This window comes from Bombus vosnesenskii, unplaced genomic scaffold (assembly GCF_011952255.1).
Source record: "Bombus vosnesenskii isolate JDL3184/JDL3185 unplaced genomic scaffold, Bvos_JDL3184-5_v1.1 scf7180000014802, whole genome shotgun sequence".
In the NCBI taxonomy this organism is placed as follows: domain Eukaryota; kingdom Metazoa; phylum Arthropoda; class Insecta; order Hymenoptera; family Apidae; genus Bombus; species Bombus vosnesenskii.
In genome coordinates, this window is record NW_022883652.1 from 12,098 (window position 1) to 29,246 (window position 17,149).

The 17,149-nt window shown below is 37.2% G+C and overlaps 1 long non-coding RNA gene across 1 annotated transcript; it reads right to left on the reverse strand.

Annotated features, from left to right (window-relative positions):
* Nucleotides 1–6,428: 6,428 nt before the first annotated feature.
* LOC117240572 lies at nt 6,429–7,271 on the reverse strand. Its single transcript, XR_004494736.1, has 3 exons — nt 7,193–7,271; nt 6,818–6,885; nt 6,429–6,447 (listed from the first exon to the last, which is right to left on the reverse strand). It is a non-coding gene; the product is annotated as an uncharacterized LOC117240572 (long non-coding RNA).
* Between the last annotated feature and the right edge of the window lie 9,878 nt (nt 7,272–17,149).

Below are 17,149 nucleotides of genomic sequence, written 5' to 3' on the forward strand. Positions count from 1 at the left end.
ATGTATAAGAAAAAGTTGTTCAGAATGACGATCTTGACAACATATTTCTTGGTCATGGAAACAGGAAGCTAGTAGCTTTTCGATAGCTCCACCATAGTTGCTGATGTTTCGAGTTTTCGACCAAGCAACTTGTTTGTGATAAAAAACTTTTACGCGATAAGTCATATTGGAATAAAAATTACGATGAGTATAGTGGCGGAAGACAAAGACAGACGATATAACGCGTGGTACATGCTCGATATAGCTTAAATTGTTCCATGTTTACGAAGAAAATTCTGACTGAGGTCGGTCTAATGGAATACGCGGATAGGCGACATAGTGGAGATTCCAAGGAAGCAGCATCGTTCATCCAAGGCGGATACTGCCATTGGAAACGAAAGAAGACGAAGACAATCTACCAGGAGAAGCTGAGAAGATTCGCCATCCGCGAAGCAAAGCGCTCAACGAATTTTGAACTTACGAGAACGAGTAATGCGGGGCGCGCTTGAAATGGCAGCAAACCCCGTTCTCGATCCTTATGCCTTGAAGCGTGATAGAAGGAAGAACGAGGTTTACGACGGAAGGAATCTGTGGAAACGATCGACCTTCGATAGTCCTCGAACGAAAATAGTGATGGCTACAACACTAGCAACACATGCTCACTCACCACGATAATACGATGCAATTCCAAAAAATTGACAATTTTTTTATGAAGATGGAAATGCCTAGCTGAAAAGATCCTTTTATCTCGTAATGCGGTTTAATATAAATTGTTTATAAATTTTTGTTAATATAAAAAGTATCGTTGGATGACAGTTAAAGACTGGAAAGTGACAAGTGTAATATGCAAATTAAAGAAATTAATAATGATGATTTTTATCTAAAAATGTACAAAAAAGAAGAAAATTATTTTCTGCGTCAAATAAGCAATCAAATGTTCCGGCACAAGAAAATAGCACAGACATGATATCGTTTAGTTTTGATGTACACAATTGGAATTCCTGAAATATACCTTCTAAATGGCTGAAATAATTTATGGAGAAGGGAACAGTAAAATGTTAACATAAAGTAAAAACGAACAAAATTGGGAACAAAAATGAAACGTTAGATTACAAAAATTGACAATTTTTTGTGGAAAATGGAAATGGGGTTTAATGTACATTGTCGGATGACAGTTAAAGAATAAACACTGACAAGTAAAATATCTAAATTAAAGAAATTAAAGAATGAAAACCTGGCGGGCTCATATTTGCTTAGTTGTACAGTTTTCAGATTTTTAACACCTTCAGAGGCTCTCCATCTGATTACGTAAATCTCGAACTCGCGACTTGAGTCAAATAATCTTCCATGTTTATCTTGTAATCATCAGAGAATTCTTTTCCGTGCCTTTATTAGAAATTTCTTCACCCAAAAAGTTCATCCAAGAGAAGAGCCAAAACCAAATAGAGCTTATTCAAAGTAGGTTATTCAAAGTTTTCTTTCGCTTAGTTTGCATTTTTTTTACAAGTTTTTAGGATCATTTCCAGGTGGCGAGATAGAATTTTATAATTTTGTTTTGCCTATTTTTCGATCAATACAATGACGAATCTGGAGCGTTTCGTAAAATATCATTTAGACCAAAGTCACTATGAAATCAGGTATTTTATTAGAAGAACGTTACGTTCTCATAAAGCACGTTCATCCCTGGAATACTAATGTGGTATTATAGAAGCGCAAAACAAATTCTTCTGATGTATTATAATGTTCTTTCAGTACTAGCATCGCCTGTAGGTGATCGTCTTCTCTTTTTAGCAATTTACAGCTACTGAGAAATAATCTCTATGTAATTACTGATTTTTAATATACCATATCTTGTATTTATGATAATTAAACGTACTATGCGTTTATTATAATTTATGAAAAGTAGTTCTTACCTTAATTTATCTGTGCCTCTGAGCACAAAAGCATGGATTTTACGTTTAAGCGGCTCACAAACAGAATTCAAAGATCATCTAATAAAATTAGAAAATACAACTTTCTACTTAATCAAATTCTAACACGAAAGGAAATATTTGAATCTTAGTATATCATGTAAGATTGATACTTATTGCATTTATTTAAATTTATTTAATTAATAACATTCTATAGTTGTCTTAAATTAATATAAGTGCAAAGTTAAAACATTCAATGCATATTGGTAAATTGAACTTTATATTTCAGTGGAATAACTTTTCTCCCCCTATTAAAATTATTAATTATTAGTATTTTTTATGAGCATAGCTAACATAAACTGTTTGCAGAAATAAAAAGTAAGAAGCGATTCAAGTAATTTGTTAAAAGAGTGTCTGTCGTTAAAACTATCAAACGAAGCAACAAAAGTAAAGAGAAAGGACTTAGAACTGGATGTTATTGCTTAACCTTGCTGCGATCTTCAGGTTTTTGTCCTTACTCCTTTTTTTTTCAACTTTGCTGACTTTAACTTGCTTTGAAAGTATCTAACAACATTGTTACGCATATGCTTGTTTGCGTTCTCTTAGCATTATACCTTTGACAAAAGACTATCGAAATATTTACATATAAAGTCTTTGGTTCTTTTTTATCCAGTAATGTTAAGACACAAGTTAACGATGGAAATCAATCATAGAAGGGAAATATTTCGAAACCTTGACTGACAGCAAAGTCGAATAGAAAGATAAATAAATATAAAATTACGCTATGACAGCTTTGTTCTTGTTCGAAATTATAATAATTAACCAATAAGGTTTCTGAAACATGCTGGGCATATCGGCAGTGGATGCTTATGGTCTACATTCCAAAATTTAGGGACGCGTTGATACAAAATTATATTACACGATGTATACACTAGATGTTACATATGTAAATAAAAGAGAAAACAGTTCGAAAAAGTTTGTTTGCAAACGACACTATCGTCATATATGCACAATTTGTTCTAAATAAATAACTTTAATAGAATGTACCGGATATTTGGACTAACAGACGCCAACGATACAATTACGATTATTCTGTATTTTCGACTTCTTTTTCGCGTAGAATCACCCCCTTCCGCTTGTACCACCAAGTTACCAACCACCCTGTATATACTGTACAAAAGATATACAGCGCGGAGGATGCCATAATGTGGTAGTAACAATCTTTCGTGGGTGAAAGATTTCAAAGATTTTAAGGTCGTCTGCATTTTTGCTAATTATTTGCCCTACTTTTTTTTATGTCTAGTATATCAGAGCGTGTTGGGACGATTTCAACGACACCTAATACAAGGTAGTTCGAGGGTAAATAAAAATGTAGGCAACAAATTTTACGTCGTAATAAGTGTCCGAAGTAGAAGAAATAGGTTTCTGTTTATATCGATGGAACGTCGGAATCGGCAGGTCGCCGAAGTCCGTATATTTTTATCACCTTGGATTACTTGTAGCGCGTGTTGGCAGGAGACATAGTAAAAACTGTAAATAACGATCGACATTGCTAAAACATTTTACTATGAAAGTGGAATTTTCATTTACTGAGCAAGTATGTAGATATGCTGCATGTGTATGAAAAGACTCAGCAGAATCTAGTAACGTCACAAGCACTGTATGCTGAACCCTATCCAGATTGCGCCCACCCTTCATGCTGTATGTGTCATATGTAAAAAATTAAGAAACACTGAATGCTTAAATACACGAAATCCTAGACGTCGTTTAGAAAATTAGGACAAAAATGAGAAAGAAAATTATTTTGTAAATTGTACATTGTAATGCGTACGAATGATAAGTTTTCCTCCATTGGATCTTATTTAAATTTTAATAATCATTCTTCTCTTCCGCCAAAATGTTCATGTTCCAAGTTGTTTGAAATACTGAAAATGTCACATTAAAATAATCGACTAATTATTTAGATAACAGGTACAATTTGTGATACTTTGAATGCTGGTACGTAACTTTTTTGGAATATGTTAAAAAGAATCTTTTCTTTCTACATGCAATATAATATACATTTCTGCAATTATAGAATCTAAAAGCAGCTGCGACTTCTCGCGATTTGCTTAGTTTTATAGACCGAAAGTCATAAAGACGCTCGCTTTGAAACCTGACGCTTTTTCTCATTAAAATTATGTAATGACCCAGTTATTGACCTTTATGTCCCAATTCATGCAAAATACATCGTGTCATAAGTAGATCCTATTTTTGAGAAACAATTTTATTTCGACCAGGTATCAGCTTTCTGTTTTTAGATTACTATATTATTATCCTTGCACTATTATCCTAACGTTTAAAGTGAAACGTAAACCACGATAAATTTCTTTTACGTCAATACTGTTTCGCCGGGAGGAACAAAAATTGTGAGAATTTTCGTAGGTCGTTTTATGACACGCACGTTCAGAGACAAGATGTTAACTTTCAAGCCACGATCTTGCCATTCAGAATGATCTCTTTCAACAATAGAATAGTTATCTGCAATATCATTTTGAGATATTCAAAGTTAGTTAGAATTTCTTTTCGTTTATAGAATCGCGATATTTACGAGTATGCTATAAAACCGATGCTACACAAACTTCATTTTTAATATAGAATAAAATGACACCGAAAAGAACGATTATTTTATTTCCATTAAAAGCGGACAATGCTTTAAAAAAGTGATATTGGACGCTCTTTTTCCAAATATCGGGTTTCCCCATTACATTATAATGTTACAGCAATGAAAGTAATTACGTATGGTTACTCTAATTAATATTCCGTCACGCCTTAAAACAGAATAACTTTTTTAAAATTACGGTAACGACATAGTTTCACTGTCGATATAACTATTATGTACTTGAACTGGGGTGATCGCTCAAGTAACTGGCGTTTCCCCGAGCTGTCTCCACCCATTCTCGTCTGGTTAGTTTGTGTTCTAGCCCGTTACGTCCTTCCCTTTCATCGGCCAAAAAAAGAACTACTACTACTACTACTACTACTACAAATACTAAAAGCGAGCATAGTGACAAAGTAGTAACAAGTATGACTTCCCATGCCCTGGATGATCCAGAGGTTGAGGAGTCATTGATAGTTGTCCTCTTCTATGGCAGTTTGCCGGGTCTCTTCGGCTCATAGCCTCTTCTTCCTTCGGGCGCAATGCCCGCTGAAACTTACATCTAAGCTCGAGACTTTCTAAATAGCAAACCAAAAAATAAAGTACAAAGGTGAAATAAAAAGATAAATCGCGGAAGCTGATCCAAGTACTCATGGATGAACAACGATCATATAGCGATCGCTGTCCTGTTCGCACGTGCATGCTCGAGCAATATTAACGTTCGTTTCGAAAACCACTCGCGATCACGATCACGAAATTCGAAAAATCGACGGGCAAAGGCAGAGACGATGACATGTTTCATTCGCGCCAGTTCTACCGACGATTATTCGAATGAAATTCTCTGAAATAGATTGGTCACTCGAAAACGCGTCTACCCGACCACAGGTCCACCTCCACGGATTAAACTTGAAAATCCTGATCTGAGAAGATGATTAGTTTGTGTAATTTTTATTTAACGGACTAACGCTCTTTCATTTTGTATTTTACTACTTCGATTCTGATTAACTCTACTTTATTAATTTAATAGTAACTAAGTAACACTACTGTATTAATTTAATAAACCAGAACAAAATTTTAATATTGCAGAGAAGGTAGCGAAAAAGACTGAGACTCGATCAAATGGAATAACTGACTCTAAATATATTACTAAGAAAGAAATAATCTCAGATAATCTCTTTATCAAAGCACATAATCGAAAATGCAGAAGCAGTGTTCAAAATTATTGCTTTGATTAACTGATATTTTAAATTCTAGGAGAAGTGAAATAAACGAACGCGACTTATTCCCTTAACCTACGATTTATGTTTGAGAATGCCCGTAATATTTACGTTTGGTCCGATCATCGTACTACGGGCTATGCCCGTAATATTTACGTTTGGTTCGATCATCGCACTACGGGCTATGCCCGTAGTTGTAGGTTAAGGGGTTAATATTGTCACGATTAATTCATTGCTAAAGATCAAGTATATTCGTGTAGATATTTGCCATTTGCAAATATTCATACGGAATATTAACATGCATATTTATAAATAACGCGAATATATTCTCAAGTGTATATGTTTAACTTAATTATTAAAAAACTAATTATTATCATCGCGCTGTGCAAGAAGACCTATCTTAAACTAATAAATTTGAAAAAAAGAGCGTTACTACTCACGGGTATAAAAGATACCCGCGTTCACTATGCTCGCAAAGAATTCTACGTAATACAACCAGTCACCCGTGCCGATTCGGGTCTTTTATCCTACGGCATAATTGAGTGACCAGAAGAACAGAAATGCATGCGACTCACCGTTCGAAGCAGACAAACAGAGAACGTTACCGTGGATGCTGCGCTATCCCAGCGAATTTCATCCGGGAGACTAACATCAGACAGGAACCGTTGAAAGGCTAATAATAGAAATGCAGACTGCGAAAAATCTGTTACGAAACAAAACAGGATGAGTGATCGCTGACTATTTGAAAAGTTGGAGATAGTGAAAAATGAAGGTTTATTAACTTTAGTAACTTTAGCAATAATAAAGATTGAAATTATAATAAAATTTGATAAGTATAAAAACTGAGACTCTAATATGAATGTGTAAAATCTAAAATAATCTGTAGTATGTTAGTCATTTGTTTTATAATTCGGTATTAAGACTTTAACTCTTATTTTATTTTAACGAAAAAATAACCTCAGAAAATGCTATCCTCCTAAATTTTCAGTCAAATTGTATTTCTGCATTGATAGTGATCAAAGAAAAATATACAGAATAGACATAACTGAAAGTAAGTATGTAAAAATACTTACATACTTGGCTTTTGTGCCACTGTTAGAACACTCCTGAAGAAGATGACGAAGTTGAAGTAGTGATATGTCTATAACAAAACATAAGATATTAAAATCGGTAACACATAATAACAAACGTGAAACTTTAGCAACAATAAAGACTAAACTCTAATAAATATGTAAATTGGAACTCTAATATAAAAGTTTGAGAACAACATATTCAGTGATTTTTGATGCGTATCAGCCAGTTTTATTGTACTTTAATGTTAAGATTTTAAGACTTTATTTCAATTAAAGAGGGCATTTACAGTTTTTTAAATTATCAATCATTTTTATTGTATAATAAATTTATTGTATAAGAGAACAAACTGAAATACAATATTTAAAACTACTTACATTCTTGAGCTCCTGCAGAAGCTTTGTAATATGAAATAGGATCACATTACCGTGAGCGTTAAAATTATAATCGGCGAACAAGAACTCTAACGTCGCGTACAAAATTATGTGATAAAATTTTATTATTTTCGCGTGTGATTATTTAATTGGATTAAATTATTAGAGTAATAAAAGACCGACGCCGCCAATACGTTAGAATATGTTGCAAACCTGACGCAACACGATCCATGTTATCGGTACGAAATAAGACGACTAAATGACTCCTTGTACGTTAGTTTCGCCGAGTAACTTACAAAGTGTGAGGGAGGGGGGAAGGGGGACACAAGAGCCGGTGGCACAAGCAGCTACACAGTTAACGATCTAGACAAAGAAATGTATACATCAACAAAAACATTCCTATTCTACGAAGCACTTTCTTTCGAATTACGCAGCAGGTATCTTTCGGATTGCGCAGCACAATTCTTTCTCTACGTCGATATTTACAAATATCGTACAATAATTCGTAGCCCTACTGGCAACATCACAGACTCATTTGTCTAACTTATTACTTTAGTTACCTTACTTTATAATCTTAATTTCGTTAAACAAAGCAAGATTGAAACAACAGCATGGAGAAAGTGAAAAATTACTTAAAATTACTGTTCCGCAATGACACAGTATGCAGATGAAGTCTTAAGCGCTTTTTGAGTGCGTATTCGCTTTTAATACTAATATAAAAATAATAAAAGTGAAACGATATTTATTTTTAAGTCCAAAATGTAGTAAGAGAATAATTTTTTCACGGTTGAAAATTTGAAGTCCATTGATATTTTCTCTATATCATTTTTATTATCACGACGTAGTACCTGAAGTTTTGACCGATCTAATGATTTTTATTCTTAGAAATATCCTGAATGAACGGGGAATTAAGAAATGTGCAATGAAGGATATAAATAATGGAAATTAATTATGGTGGAGGAATCAACGAAGAAAAGTTATTTTGCTAATTATTATACGAATGAATATTCAAAATGTCGCTCAACGACTACTAAACTATTTAATTAACACTAACCTCACCACCCCTAGTCAAATGACTGGTTTAAATATCTAATTTAAAATTGTACATTTATCGTTATATCTTTTGTTCATTTAGCTTTACGTGAATTTTTATATTCTCCGATTAATTGATTTCTCAACTTTTAAAACCAGTTATTTGACCGGGCCTGGTGAGATTAGTGTCAAAAGCCAGCCTGATATTTTCTTCAATTTCTGATCTTCGGTTGATTTTCAGTATTTTGCATTCACTTTTCACCAAAAATTAGATGTGACAAACGAAATGCAATGTAAGACCTGCTAACGTTTAGGTCATGTTGCTTCTAATTGCAACGGACTGTCGCAGCGTTAAATTCAACGATGAATTACGATCCAGATGCAAGTATTGATCCAGATTTCTGTATCGAAGAAAGCAAGGATAACACAAATCAACCTTGTTGCGTTTCGTGTAAAAGTTTTTGTCATCCTGTTCACATCAAGATTGCTCTCTCAACGCTTATTGTCAGTGTTAAAAAGGCAATGGCAAAAGAGAATGTGGAATATTAACGAAGAGCGAAACAAATAAACAACAACAAGTAACAAGAAACAAATAACTCAAAAATTACTTGCAGTAAAATTCCATCGAATAGTAAACTAGATAATTGTCCTAACCTCTGCATTCCCTTATTTCATCGCGATATATCTGATGGCTAAATATGAAAAGAGATTCCGCGAGTCGAAACGCGCCATAACTGACGCGACGATATTAGCGTATATAGCGATATTAGCGGTAGCGTTCGACTTTGTTGTCGTATTTCACCTTGTCGTTATGAACAAACAGCACACTGAGGAACGCGTAATGTAAGATATTCGCGCGTTGCGGTAAATGCATAAGCGATAATGAGCTTTGTAGAAATAATCAATTAATTAATATTCACCAAATACTAACACGCACGTGCACTTTCTGGGAACGCTTCACTATCCGCCGTAGATATTGCAGGTTCGAGCGGCCATGCGAGTAAGATTCGTTTCTTTAATTACAGCGGAGTTATTATAACACTCGCGATGACGTTATTTTGTGAAGCGGTAATACGCGTAATAAATTTACTATTAAGACGCGCACGTGTGTAGAACTGACGCCACTTACGTGATGGGTAACGTTAGGACGCATGCGCTAGCGGGTCGCGTCGAACATATGTGGTGGTTCGCCTCGTCGATGCGGCATCGTTTAAGAGTATGTACGGTCGGCTCGATGTAAGTTCCTATTATGAAGGAATAAAGTCGGGTCGATATGATCTCCAGGGCTGAGCTGAAATGGTTCATACAAGCCTTGGCGGGTGCAGCGCAGATGTTGAATGTTTCAGTCAAAAAATTTCAGTTGGATAAAGATAAGGATGAGGGGATTAGGGAGATAAGAAATTTGATTAAAGGCATCCTGTCTTCCTTGGAACAATGTGGAGAGCAGAAGGCTAGAAGGAGAAAGAGAAGAAGAGAGCCTATCGAGATCGAAAGAAGGGTAGACAGGACAGAAAGAATGAAAGAAGCGATGATGACCAAAGGCGGATAGCCTAAAAGGAAAGTGGTATCGCCGGCTGAAACAATGAGAGTAGTGGAACTTAAGAGGCCCCGAAGAGGAGAGGCCACATACGCCGAGGCGTGTGGGAGGAAAATCAGGAAGGTAAGGAGTGAACAGGATTATAGTGAGGATTCTGAAGGTTGGATGAGGATAGAAAGAAGGAAAAGGGAGAGGAGGGCTCCCTTAGAACAAGCTATCCCTATGGTGCGTCCGGGTAACAACCGGCAGGTTGTTATCGAAGAGAGAGGCGTACCAAGGAATAGGAGATGGAAGGAAGCCATTCTAGATAAAGTGGAAGAAGGCTGTGAATGGCTTCAAGTTTATAGGAAAATAATGGCGGCTAGGAGCACCTTGGAAGGAGCTATGGGGGTGCGTAAAACGAGAGCCGGCCATATATTCATTGAATTCGACAGGTCGGTGGCGGTGAACGAGGTGGCGGTCAAGTAAAGAGCCGCTCTGAGTGACAATACGGAGGTGGCTGCTCGCGTCAACAGAGCAACCTTACAGACCAGGAATATCGATCCCTTTACCAGCAAGGAGAAGGTCGACGCTTCCGATTACGCCATAGGAGCGGTACTTCAACAGCGCGTCAACGATACTTGGCAGCCCCTAGGTTTCATGACGAAATCGCTATCCCCCGCGTAACGAAAGTAGAACGCATACGATCGAGAATTACTCGCGATGTACACCGCGGTGAAACGATTCAGGCACGCTGTCGAAGGGAGAGATTTCGCGATTTATACTGATCACAAACCCCTACGCGTACGTATACGCGTATATAAACGTATGCGCGTTTGATAAAAATCCCGACAAGTGTTCGCCGAGACAGTTTGGACACTTAGACTACGTAGGACAATTTACGACCGATATCAGACACATTAAAGGGGTAGACAATAACGTAGCCGATACTCTACCACGAATAGAAGCGATCGGGAAATCCGTCCATCATCAAACGTTAGCCGCAGCGCAAGAAGACGATACCGAGCTACGCGAAATCACTGAGTCCGGCTCTAGCGCGCTGCAATGGACAAAAATACGATTTCCCGATCAGGATGTCGGAATTTATTGCGATCTCACGAACGAAACCTCGCGACCGTACGTACCGGAACCGTTACGTCGCGCCGTATTTCAGTCGTTACATAGACTTTCCCATCCGGGAATACGCGCTACGCAAAAATTGGTGACAACACGCTTCGTCTGGCCGTCCATTAATAAAGATTGTCGAACTTGGGCGCGACAGTGTATACCATGTCAACGCTGCAAAGTCACCAGGCACGTATCCTAGCATGTCGGAACGTTCAAAACGTTAGAAGGCCGGTTCCAACACATACACTAGACATTATCGTCATGCCATATTCACAAGGTTATCGATGTTATCCAAAGTGTATCGATCGTTTCTCGCGTTGGCCCGAAGCCACTCCCATCGTCGATATGGAAGCGCCAACCGTTGCTTCGGCCGTCCTTTCCACTTGGATAGCTCGGATGGTAGAGCGCCTACACAGACAATTAAAAGCGGCGATAAAGTGTCTCGACACGAGCAACTGGTTCGACATTTTACCCATTATATTATTAAGTATTCGAACCGCGATAAAGGAGGACTTAAACACAACGGCAGCCGAAATGATTTACGGCACCGGCATACGATTGCCGGCGAAATTTTTCATAGCAGCCGAGCAACAGGCCAATTCGGAGTACGCGAACCGGCTTAAAGAAGGGATGGGGAAGGTCAGGCCGCATCCGGTCACGCATCATGGCGAAAAGAAAATTTTCGTTTTCTTAGAATTAGAAACCGTATGTTTTCTTATGTCATGGCGCGATAGGGGGCCCTTTCCAGCCGCCGTATGACGGAACGTTTGAAGTCATAAAAAGAGGCGAAAAAATTACACCGCCGAAATTAATAATCGCGACGTAACGGTTTCCACAGACCGTCTAAAACCGGCGTTTGTAGTATAAGGAAAAATCGCCGTATCTCTTGACATACTATTTCCGGTAAATCAGGCGAACGCGAACGACGAAAACAGCGCGAGCAGCGTCGAATCGCGGAAGAAAACTCCAGGAATAGGTATGTTGCGCGGTCCGGACGTAGGGTCCGCTTTATCGATCAGTTCCCGGCAGGTTTCGGTTAGACGTCGTAAATTGTCGGATCGAGTGTATCGATAATTAAAAAAAAAGAAAATAACGATGACAAATAGAAACTCTGTAAATATTTCAAAAGTTTAACTTAATAAAAACGTTATCACTGGTAGGGGGTGATGTAGCGGCACATGAGTCAGAACACAACTTAAATGATGTTGTTGTTTTGCCTCGGAGTATCAAGACCGTTAGGTTCCAAGTAATGTAAGAACAAATAATATCCGGGCAAAACAATGTCGCCGCTTCGAGCAACCGTCAAACGTAGAAGACTTCGATTTTCCGGTTCTCTCCCGATCAGCATAAATAAACGGACCCAACCGAAAAGAATATAATTATCTAGAGTTATCAACCAGTTATCTATCGAATATTTATTAGCGATCTTACTTTGCGACTTCTACACTGTACGGGCGTCTTAGCGATTATGGTTTGCATACATATTTATTCAATTATTTTAAATATATTCGACAATTTCAACAACGAGCAATCTCGTCTAATACATTTCACGATGAAACATTGTCTACAAAAGTCATCTACAACAATATTTCTGAAGTGCGATCGACAATACACATAAAAGAAATGCCAAAAGCAAGAAGGAATCGTAGAGGCAGAGGCTATACCAGCAGGAAACGTGCAAAAAACGTTTGACTAAACGTTTCCCGAAATTAGAAGAGAAGAAGAAAAAATTAGAAAAAATTAGGAATACCTTAAAATTAGGAAACTACAGAACAAACAGAAATTAGTTTTATCCATCGAACTCACCTATACCCGAACGCGATCTAGGGCTGCATTGCCAATAGTTTAGGAAAGCGATAATTATTCTCGTTTTATAAACTACATAGAAAGTTAAGATCAGAATTTTGATAATAAATATATAAGTAAATAAAATCGAATAAATTACCAGTTACGAGACATTGAAATTATTTATTTATTCCTAGAAAACTTTAATCCTTCCCGCGCTAGTACTCTCCTACCCACAGCAGCTAAGCTGGAACGTGGAGTTTACTTACCAGTCGTATTAGTACAATAGTTAATGCTACTCCTACAGTCATATCAACGAATTAGAATATCAAGAATATGACAGTTTGAAAATTAAAAATAGTGTTGCACTTTAGAAAGGCGCGAGAGTTTAACGACTATTTCTGGTGGCAGCAACTACAGTTTTGATTCAAGCGTCAATTTGAGAAAGCTAGGGCCCGAAATCGAGAATAATAAGTAACGGTTACGAATACCGAAGATCAAAACCGGATCGTAACAGTAAATAATGATTAGGAAAGATAACGAATAAATGGAACTTGTTAATAATAATAATAATAATAACAAGAATAAGTTTCCTTAAATATCATAAAATGTATTTACCTTAAATTTCTGCCAACGAAAATTCTTGAATTTGATACAAAATGATAGCTAATAAAATGAATGAAACAAAAGCTTTAAAAAACAACTAATATTAACAGGAATGGGAATAAGGGAAGGGTTGCATATACAAGGATGAGTAAGAGTGCACTTAGAAAAATCAAAATAATTGAAAATATAATTAGAACGCAGGAAGAAGATATCGCCCGAAAATTGTATATTATTTATTTAGTAAAAATTTTATTTATTTCGATTACATATGTCTATGGAAGATTCAGAGGCCAATTAGCGTTAATCCTTCTTTCTCTGAAAAGGACTTACGTAGCTCCAAAAATAATTTATTCTTAAAAATTTTAATTAACAAATCAATTAACTCGCTACTTTCATGCATATATAGTAGATTACGGTATTGACCACGAAATTACTAAGCACAATTATTCCGAGCATAAGCACAAACAATGAGAATCATTTCGAAGTCGTGACAAGTCTAAGCATTATCGTTTGTTATGTAAAAAATAATTGTACACTGCTTAACCGAATTAAGCAAAAAAAGATGAAAATACACGTATTTCCAGGAAATTGCCCTTTTTCTGCTAGTGAATTCCAATATTTATCTAATGAGCAAAATTTATTCGATTGCGATAATGGCGAACGAGACGAAAATTTAAAAAGGAAACTGTCACAAGAAAACTCTGCTGGATGATTTTCCACTTTATAAGATTAACGGTTCATCGATCAATGTTTTCCAAAACTCATTGTACAGGAGTATTTTTATGTTTTTTCTTTGTTATAATCATTTTTAAACTTCATGATTCATGGCATACTTAAACTTTGGAGTTGAAAGCTATATTTTACAAAAAAATTTTGTACGATGATCCGGGTTATGCCAATATTTCCGTTTAGCACTGTATTAGCATAAGCGAACAACCTAACTTCCAGTCGGCTTGACAAAAATCGAACGACTAGCGCAAACAACTAGCGATCGCTTATTTTTCATAGCTCGGAATATAGCTATGGACATTAAGACGAAATTGTTACCGGAGAAGATACAAAAGTTATGTAGTTCAATACGACAAGATTTCTACAGGTGTTCTACATGTTATGTATATAGAAACGAAAAATGTAATAAAAATGAAAAGCCACCTAAAATAAGAAGGTTAAATATATTTGTGTTCTCTTACCTTTATATGAAGAATAGTTTCCTGTCCGGTTACTGCATTACCCTATCTATTATTGAACAAATTTTTAGGTTACAATTATTTACACAAAGCTAGTACGCGTGCGAATGTCTTTTTATTTTATAAACCTTTATGTATAAAAACTCTATCCACGTTAAATCAATCTCTTTTTATAGAAACTTAATATAGAAAGTTAATTTTCTAGATAGAAAAATTAAAACTTTCAGTAAATTCATGTACAACGCGCACTCTACTGCGCACCGGATACGAATGACGAGTGAACGTTATCGAATTCTACGGCGACCGCTTAGATAGTGACGAGGACGGATTAATATTGCTCAGTAATTGGTTAAGCTTTGAGCCTATGGCGGTATCTGTACGCGATTACTGCGCAAGGACCATTTCATGACATGCTCCACCTCTCCGTCTCCTTCGCCCGCCGCTCACTCAGCCCCACAAGAAGTAAAAATAGGCCACCGATCTGTCCTGTTTTGCGACCAGATTTTCAGGAAGGAAAAAGAAAGAAAAGACAATATCGTGTAAAAGTACGGTTTTTAAACGGCTTAAATTAAATTACAAACTGTAATGTTAAAAATGTAAACCCAACACAAAATATGGTATGGCTACGGCGTACCGTCGCGTAACGGCACTTTTACCAGAACCACTTTCAAACAGTTCTGCCCGAGCAGCCGAGCTAAACGGGCGTGTGCAACAGTGCTCCGGAGAAGTGCGGCAAGTGGGGAAGAGAAAACTACGAACGGCTACGCCTATAGCCAAACGGCGGAAACCCGTGTCCTATATCAAGAAGCCTTAAAATAGCAGCCTGGAACTCTAACGGCCTACAACAAAGGGCCCTAGAAACCAAAACATTCCTGTCCAGCAGTAACACCGATATACTACTCGTCTCAGAAACACACCTCACAATAAACAGCTACATAAAAATACCGCACTACACCATATACGACACCGAGCATCCCTCAGGGAAAGTACACGGAGGGACGGCAGTAGTAATAAAAAACGACATTAAACATCACCCACACAGCCAGGTCAGTAAGGAACATATACAAGCAACCACCGTTACCGTACAGACTAACAGCAACCAACTGCAGTTGTCAGCAGTATACGTACCGCCGCGACACAAAATCATAACGCAAATGTGGGAAGACTACTTCCGACACTTAGGTGACAAGCATATTGCAGCGGGAGACTATAACTCAAAGCACACGCTATGGGGATCAAGAATCACCACACCTCGAGGCAGAACCCTGGAAAAATACATCAGAAATAATAAAGTCAATATATTATCCACAGGAAGACCGACATACTGGCCGACAGACCTGAGCAAAATACCTGACCTGCTAGACTTTGCAGTTACAAAGGGACTAAACGCAAATAAACCAAACATAGCATCCAGCCTCGAGCTTAGCTCCGAACATACGCCCATAATAATTTCATACAGAAACAAACCAATACTTTACAGCAGCACAGAGAAGCTATGCAATTAACCCACCAAATGGCAAATATTCAAAGAAATAATAGAGAGCAAAATCAGCTGCAACATCCCACTGAAAACACCTGAACACATCGATCAAGCAGTAACAACACTCACAGAAACTATCCAAGAAGCAGCAAGGGTAACCACTATACCTGACACAACCAACAGACAAACAAAAACAGTTCCACTAGACATCCTCGAAAAAATTAGAGAAAAAAGAAAAGCGAAAGCAAAATGGCAAAAACACAGAACAAAAGAGAACAAAAAACACCTAAACAAACTCACAAAATAAATAAAGAACAAAATAAAAGAGCACAACGACAACGAGTTCACAAAGTTCATCGAGTCACTATCTGCTCACGAAAACAACAATTACTCCCTATGGAAAGTCACAAAAAATAAAGAAGACAACAAAAATGGTACCAACAATCAGAAGAGCAGACAACACATGGGCAAGAAGCAACGAAGAGCAAGCTGAAGAATTTTCCAACCACCTAGGCAACACATTCACCCCACATAACATCAACAATAGCAACCACAATAGTCATACGGACGAGGATGCGCTAACTACTAGTACACCAACTGACAATCACCATACCCAAAGCAACCGCACAAGAAATCAGAAACATAATTGAGGAAACAAAAAACAATAAAGCACCAGGAATCGACCTAATTAACAGCCACATCTTGAAAAACCTTCCGCCAAAAGCGATAAGACAAACCACAATAATAGTAAACGCAATACTAAGAATACAATACTTTCCAAAAGCTTGGAAACTGGAAAAAATCATAATGATACCCAAACCAGGCAAGGACTCACACGAAACCAAGTCATACAGACCAATCTCACTACTTCCGGTGTTCTCTAAGATAGTAGAGAAAATAATCTACGACCGGATAAAACCACTAATAGAGAAGAACCATCTAATACCGGATCACCAATTCGGATTCAGAAACAAACACTCCACAATAAAACAAACGCAGAGACTCGTCAATGAAATCCTACAGGCGCTGGAAACAAAACAATACTGCACGGCACTCTTTATGGACATCGAAAAAGCATTCGATAAAATAAACCACACTAGCCAACTACAATCAATCAGGAAACAGTTCTCGGGGCGGATATACCAAGTAATCAAATCATACCTAAGCAGCAGAAGCTTCATAGTAAAAATCAAAAAGACACACTCGGAAGCTAAAGAAATCAAGGC